The 7,500-nt window shown below is 31.3% G+C and overlaps 2 non-coding genes and 1 pseudogene across 2 annotated transcripts; all 3 read left to right on the forward strand.

The window, feature by feature from the left end:
* Positions 1 to 3,234: 3,234 nt before the first annotated feature.
* Positions 3,235 to 5,224, forward strand: LOC128923737 (small subunit ribosomal RNA). The gene has a single exon (XR_008472468.1). It is a non-coding gene; the product is annotated as a small subunit ribosomal RNA (ribosomal RNA).
* A 493-nt stretch (positions 5,225 to 5,717) lies between these two features.
* Positions 5,718 to 5,896, forward strand: LOC128923719 (5.8S ribosomal RNA). The gene has a single exon (XR_008472450.1). It is a non-coding gene; the product is annotated as a 5.8S ribosomal RNA (ribosomal RNA).
* Positions 5,897 to 6,349: 453 nt separating this feature from the next.
* The window catches only part of LOC128923710 (large subunit ribosomal RNA), a 5,155-nt pseudogene continuing 4,004 nt past the window's right edge, over positions 6,350 to 7,500 (forward strand).

Consider the following 7,500-nt stretch of genomic DNA (forward strand, 5'->3'; position numbering starts at 1 on the left):
TTTACGTAGCCAAATGCATCGTCATCTTATTAGTGACGCGCAAAAAGGAATTCAGGAGATTCCTACTGTCCCTATTTGCGAAGAGCCGAAACCACATATAAAGAGCCAAAAGGCCGAAAAAACGTATATTTGCATATAAAAAAAACTAAATTTGGTTAAACGGCGGGCATAAAAATGATTTTATTTACGTAGCCAAATGCATCGTCATCTTATTAGTGACGCGCAAAAAGGAATTCAGGAGATTCCTACTGTCCCTATTTGCGAAGAGCCGAAACCACATATAAAGAGCCAAAAGGCCGAAAAAACGTATATTTGCATATAAAAAAAACTAAATTTGGTTAAACGGCGGGCATAAAAATGATTTTATTTACGTAGCCAAATGCATCGTCATCTTATTAGTGACGCGCAAAAAGGAATTCAGGAGATTCCTACTGTCCCTATTTGCGAAGAGCCGAAACCACATATAAAGAGCCAAAACGCCGAAAAAACGTATATTTGCATATAAAAAAAACTAAATTTGGTTAAACGGCGGGCATAAAAATGATTTTATTTACGTAGCCAAATGCATCGTCATCTTATTAGTGACGCGCAAAAAGGAATTCAGGAGATTCCTACTGTCCCTATTTGCGAAGAGCCGAAACCACATATAAAGAGCCAAAAGGCCGAAAAAACGTATATTTGCATATAAAAAAAACTAAATTTGGTTAAACGGCGGGCATAAAAATGATTTTATTTACGTAGCCAAATGCATCGTCATCTTATTAGTGACGCGCAAAAAGGAATTCAGGAGATTCCTACTGTCCCTATTTGCGAAGAGCCGAAACCACATATAAAGAGCCAAAACGCCGAAACCACGTATATTTGCATATAAAAAAAACTAAGTTTGGTTAAACGGCGGGCATAAAAATGATTTTATTTACGTAGCCAAATGCATCGTCATCTTATTAGTGACGCGCAAAAAGGAATTCAGGAGATTCCTACTGTCCCTATTTGCGAAGAGCCGAAACCACATATAAAGAGCCAAAACGCCGAAAAAACGTATATTTGCATATAAAAAAAACTAAATTTGGTTAAACGGCGGGCATAAAAATGATTTTATTTACGTAGCCAAATGCATCGTCATCTTATTAGTGACGCGCAAAAAGGAATTCAGGAGATTCCTACTGTCCCTATTTGCGAAGAGCCGAAACCACATATAAAGAGCCAAAACGCCGAAAAAACGTATATTTGCATATAAAAAAAACTAAATTTGGTTAAACGGCGGGCATAAAAATGATTTTATTTACGTAGCCAAATGCATCGTCATCTTATTAGTGACGCGCAAAAAGGAATTCAGGAGATTGAAGAGCCGAAACCCCATATAAAGAGCCAAAACGCCGAAACCACGTTCATACAAGTAAAAAAATTTCATATAAATACTAAATAATTTTCATATAGATACTAAGTTTATGAATTCATACAAGTAAAAAATTTTCATATAAATACTAAATAATTTTCATATAGATACTAAGTTTATGAATTCATACAAGTAAATAATTTTCATATAAATACTAAATAATTTTCATATAGATACTAAGTTAATGAATTCATACAAGTTAAAAATTTTCATATAAATACTAAATAATTTTCATATAGATACTAAGTTAATGAATTCATACAAGTTAAAAATTTTCATATAAATACTAAATAATTTTCATATAGATACTAAGTTAATGAATTCATACAAGTTAAAAATTTTCATATAAATACTAAATAATTTTCATATAGATACTAAGTTTATGAATTCATACAAGTAAATAATTTTCATATAAATACTAAATAATTTTCATATAGATACTAAGTTAATGAATTCATACAAGTTAAAAATTTTCATATAAATACTAAATAATTTTCATATAGATACTAAGTTAATGAATTCATACAAGTTAAAAATTTTCATATAAATACTAAATAATTTTCATATAGATACTAAGTTTATGAATTCATACAAGTAAAAAATTTTCATATAAATACTAAATAATTTTCATATAGATACTAAGTTTATGAATTCATACAAGTAAATAATTTTCATATAAATACTAAATAATTTTCATATAGATACTTAATAAATTTCATATAAATACTAATTAATTTTCATATAGATACTAATTTTCATATAAGTACTAAGTGTATGAATTCATACAACTAAATAATTTTCATATAAGTACAAAAAATTTAAAAAAAAAAATAAATGTTAAGCTATTTTTGATGTTGTAATATTTCTTATAAGCATAATGCTCATAGAAAATGATATAAATTACTTGTATATATATGAATTTAAAACTTTTATATGGTTAAAAAGATTTTCTCCATACGATTTCCGGTTGGTGAGGTGTACGTGGCAGAAAACATATATGTTGTATGAAACTTCAACATTAGTACTTGTATGAAAATTTTAATACTTGTATGAAATTGCATACTTAGTACTTATATGAAAATTATTTTCATATATTTATAAAAGTATTTAAGTGTAATATATAAATGAGAGCAAAAAAATTTATTCCTGGTTTGCTACAGTTGGTTTAAATAGAAATAATTTTGTTAATAATGAAATGTTATTAATTGAGATTATTCTTCTATACCTAACATAATGTAGTCGTTTTTTTTTTAATTTAACTTTTTTTGGGGTTTGTTCTTCTATTCACATAAAATATATGTGGGTAAAGAATAAAATTCAATAAAGTTAAATATTTATATTATTACGCTCGAATACTTTCATATCATATATGAAATAAAATGAAAAATAATTGAATTGAAATTATTAATTTCAAATCAAAAGAAAAACGTATATACTCTTAAAAAAAGATATATACACTATATGCATTGAAATAAAGTAAAATGTATAAAAAATGATATTATTTGAAAGTTTAACAAATACAAGAAGAAACATCGTCCTTACATTAATAATTATATTATATATGTATAGAGAACGAAAATTCTTTCTCACGATAAGATACACAGTCTCAAAGTCCGAATAAGACCGCAATAAATAATACAATAATATGAAATTTAAATGACATGAAGTAAATTATTTAATCCGACCATAGTAGAAGAAATTTCATAATTATTTATTGTCGCGATTTCGTTCTCCTTTGCATTGTGTATATGTCGTGTACTTAATTTTCAAATATTGAAAATATCATTATAAAAATTTATATAGTATAAAAAATATTATATAAATGAATAAAAAATATTATTCTGGTTGATCCTGCCAGTAGTTATATGCTTGTCTCAAAGATTAAGCCATGCATGTCTAAGTACAAACAAATTAAAAGTGAAACCGCAAAAGGCTCATTATATCAGTTATGGTTCCATAGATCGTTAACAGTTACTTGGATAACTGTGGTAATTCTAGAGCTAATACATGCAAAATAAACACGGACCTTTTGGAACGTGTGCTTTTATTAGGCTAAAACCAAGCGATCGTAAGATCGTTATATTGGTTGAACTCTAGATAACTTGCAGATCGTATGGTCTCGTACCGACGACAGATCTTTCAAATGTCTGCCCTATCAACTTTTGATGGTAGTATCTAGGACTACCATGGTTGCAACGGGTAACGGGGAATCAGGGTTCGATTCCGGAGAGGGAGCCTGAGAAACGGCTACCACATCTAAGGAAGGCAGCAGGCGCGTAAATTACCCACTCCCAGTTCGGGGAGGTAGTGACGAAAAATAACAATACAGGACTCATATCCGAGGCCCTGTAATTGGAATGAGTACACTTTAAATCCTTTAACAAGGACCTATTGGAGGGCAAGTCTGGTGCCAGCAGCCGCGGTAATTCCAGCTCCAATAGCGTATATTAAAGTTGTTGCGGTTAAAACGTTCGTAGTTGAATTTGTGCTTCATACGGGTAGTACAGCTATAATTGTGGTATGTACATTACCTTATGTATGCAAGCGTATTACCGGTGGAGTTCTTATATGTAATTAATACAATGTATTTTTTATATATTCCTCCTATTTAAACCTGCTTCAGTGCTCTTCATCGAGTGTTGTTGTGGGCCGGTACAATTACTTTGAACAAATTAGAGTGCTTAAAGCAGGCTCCAAATGCCTGAATATTTTGTGCATGGAATAATGAAATAAGACCTCTGTTCTACTTTCATTGGTTTTTAGATCAAGAGGTAATGATTAATAGAAGCAGTTTGGGGGCATTAGTATTACGACGCGAGAGGTGAAATTCTTGGACCGTCGTAAGACTAACTTAAGCGAAAGCATTTGCCAAAGATGTTTTCATTAATCAAGAACGAAAGTTAGAGGTTCGAAGGCGATCAGATACCGCCCTAGTTCTAACCATAAACGATGCCAGCTAGCAATTGGGTGTAGCTACTACTATGGCTCTCTCAGTCGCTTCCCGGGAAACCAAAGCTTTTGGGCTCCGGGGGAAGTATGGTTGCAAAGCTGAAACTTAAAGGAATTGACGGAAGGGCACCACCAGGAGTGGAGCCTGCGGCTTAATTTGACTCAACACGGGAAAACTTACCAGGTCCGAACATAAGCGTGTAAGACAGATTGATAGCTCTTTCTCGAATCTATGGGTGGTGGTGCATGGCCGTTCTTAGTTCGTGGAGTGATTTGTCTGGTTAATTCCGATAACGAACGAGACTCAAATATATTAAATAGATGCTTTCAGGATTATGGTGTTGAAGCTTATATAGCCTTCATTCATGAGTTCATCTTGAATGTGCAAGTGTTTGAATGTGTTTATATAAGTGGAGCCGTACCTGTTGGTTTGTCCCATTATAAGGACACTAGCTTCTTAAATGGACAAATTGCGTCTAGCAGTAACGAGATTGAGCAATAACAGGTCTGTGATGCCCTTAGATGTCCTGGGCTGCACGCGCGCTACAATGAAAGTATCAACGTGTATTTCCTAGACCGAGAGGTCCGGGTAAACCGCTGAACCACTTTCATGCTTGGGATTGTGAACTGAAACTGTTCACATGAACTTGGAATTCCCAGTAAGTGTGAGTCATTAACTCGCATTGATTACGTCCCTGCCCTTTGTACACACCGCCCGTCGCTACTACCGATTGAATTATTTAGTGAGGTCTCCGGACGTGATCACTGTGACGCCTTGTGTTTCACGGTTGTTTCGCAAAAGTTGACCGAACTTGATTATTTAGAGGAAGTAAAAGTCGTAACAAGGTTTCCGTAGGTGAACCTGCGGAAGGATCATTATTGTGTTCCTATCCGTAAATATTATAAAAAAACAAACAAACAAACAAAAAAAGAATAAAAAAGAAAAATTATTTTCTTTTTTTTCTTTTCATTCATTTATTTGAATGTTTTTCTTTTTTTTCTTTTTTTTTTTACTCCTTGTATTGTAGTATAATGAAAATTATATCGCATACATTGTATTTGAACGCAACAAACCTTTAAACATATATAGTTGTACTTATTATTTATAAAAATAATATAAATGATAAGTTAATTTGTTCTCATTAACGTGTAATTCCTTAAAAATATATAGAAATTAAATAAAATGTAATAAAAAAGGAATTACTGTTTTTGTTGGACTAAGACATGCGCAACTTGTAAATGTTTGGGTTGAAAATTACAATTTATTGAAAGATGTTTTAAAATAATTTATATATTATATACGAAAACGAAATGTTATTCTTTCAATAAATTAAAAACTCTTGACGTTAAATTAAAATAAACAAAAAATTATCACTCTAAGCGGTGGATCACTCGGCTCATGGGTCGATGAAGAACGCAGCTAACTGTGCGTCATCGTGTGAACTGCAGGACACATGAACATCGACATTTTGAACGCATATTGCAGTCCATGCTGTTATGTACTTTAATTAATTTTAAAGTGCTGCTTGGACTACATATGGTTGAGGGTTGTAAGACTATGCTAAATTAGTTGCTTATTCTTTTAGTCAATTAAAAGAATTTAAGCACATGGTATATTACTGGATTGTATTTTTCAATCCATAATATTAATAGCATAAAAAGAAATATAGAAAATATATTCTTGAACACCTCATATTTGAACGAAATTTTATAATAAATAAGAATCTTAGTATTCCCAAAAACAATAAAATTTCAATATTATTATTTCAAATAATATATACATTTAGAGGAACGTCTAGCATAAAATATTATTTTATTCTAGGATTGCCTTAAATGTAAAAAACCAAGAAAATAATATTGTTGTTATAATGAAGTAAGTAGTACGGGATGAAAAGATTGAATATTTATTATTAAGAAAATTATATTGGTGTTAAGAAATAATTATGTATGTTTCTTTAAAATAGCAAAAAGCTAAAATATAAAATAAATATAAATATTTTTATACAACCTCAACTCATATGGGACTACCCCCTGAATTTAAGCATATTAATGAGGGGAGGAAAAGAAACTAACAAGGATTTTCTTAGTAGCGGCGAGCGAAAAGAAAATAGTTCAGCACTAAGTCACTTTGTCTATATGGCAAATGTGAGATGCAGTGTATGGAATATCTTAATATCTAGTATGAGAAATTAACGATTTAAGTCCTTCTTAAATGAGGCCATTTACCCATAGAGGGTGCCAGGCCCGTATAACGTTAATGATTACTAGAAAGATATTTCCAAAGAGTCGTGTTGCTTGATAGTGCAGCACTAAGTGGGTGGTAAACTCCATCTAAAACTAAATATAACCATGAGACCGATAGTAAACAAGTACCGTGAGGGAAAGTTGAAAAGAACTCTGAATAGAGAGTTAAATAGTACGTGAAACTGCTTAGAGGTTAAGCCCGATGAACCTGAATATCCATTATGAAAAATTCATCATTATAACTGTGATATTTATAATATTATAGTAATAGTGTGCATTTTTTTCATATAAGGACATTGTAATCTATTAACATAATAAAATATTTATCAAAAGATCATTGGTGTTAAGTTTATTCAAATTAATTTGCTTTTAGCTTATTAACATAGAATAAATACTGATGATTTGATAAAGTGTTGATAGATTTTACATATATAATGCTTAAATTCTTTTGAATTTTACAATAATATTATTATCATTGATTTTAATATTAATTGTATGCATTTATATGATTAACAATGCGAAAGATTCAGGATACCTTCGGGACCCGTCTTGAAACACGGACCAAGGAGTCTAACATATGTGCAAGTCATTGGGTTATATTAAACCTAATGGCGAAATTAACTTAACTTTTATATAATGGGATTAATTTTTAGTGAAATATTTTACTATTAATTCAATCCCGGGGCGTTCCATATAGTTATGTATAATGATAATTTATTATTATTTATACCTCTAACTGGAGCGTACCTTGAGCATATATGCTGTGACCCGAAAGATGGTGAACTATACTTGATCAGGTTGAAGTCAGGGGAAACCCTGATGGAAGACCGAAACAGTTCTGACGTGCAAATCGATTGTCAGAATTGAGTATAGGGGCGAAAGACCAATCGAACCATCTAGTAGCTGGTTCC

The sequence above is a fragment of the Zeugodacus cucurbitae genome, unplaced genomic scaffold, assembly GCF_028554725.1.
Source record: "Zeugodacus cucurbitae isolate PBARC_wt_2022May unplaced genomic scaffold, idZeuCucr1.2 ctg00000026.1, whole genome shotgun sequence".
Classification (NCBI taxonomy): Eukaryota; Metazoa; Arthropoda; class Insecta; order Diptera; family Tephritidae; genus Zeugodacus; species Zeugodacus cucurbitae.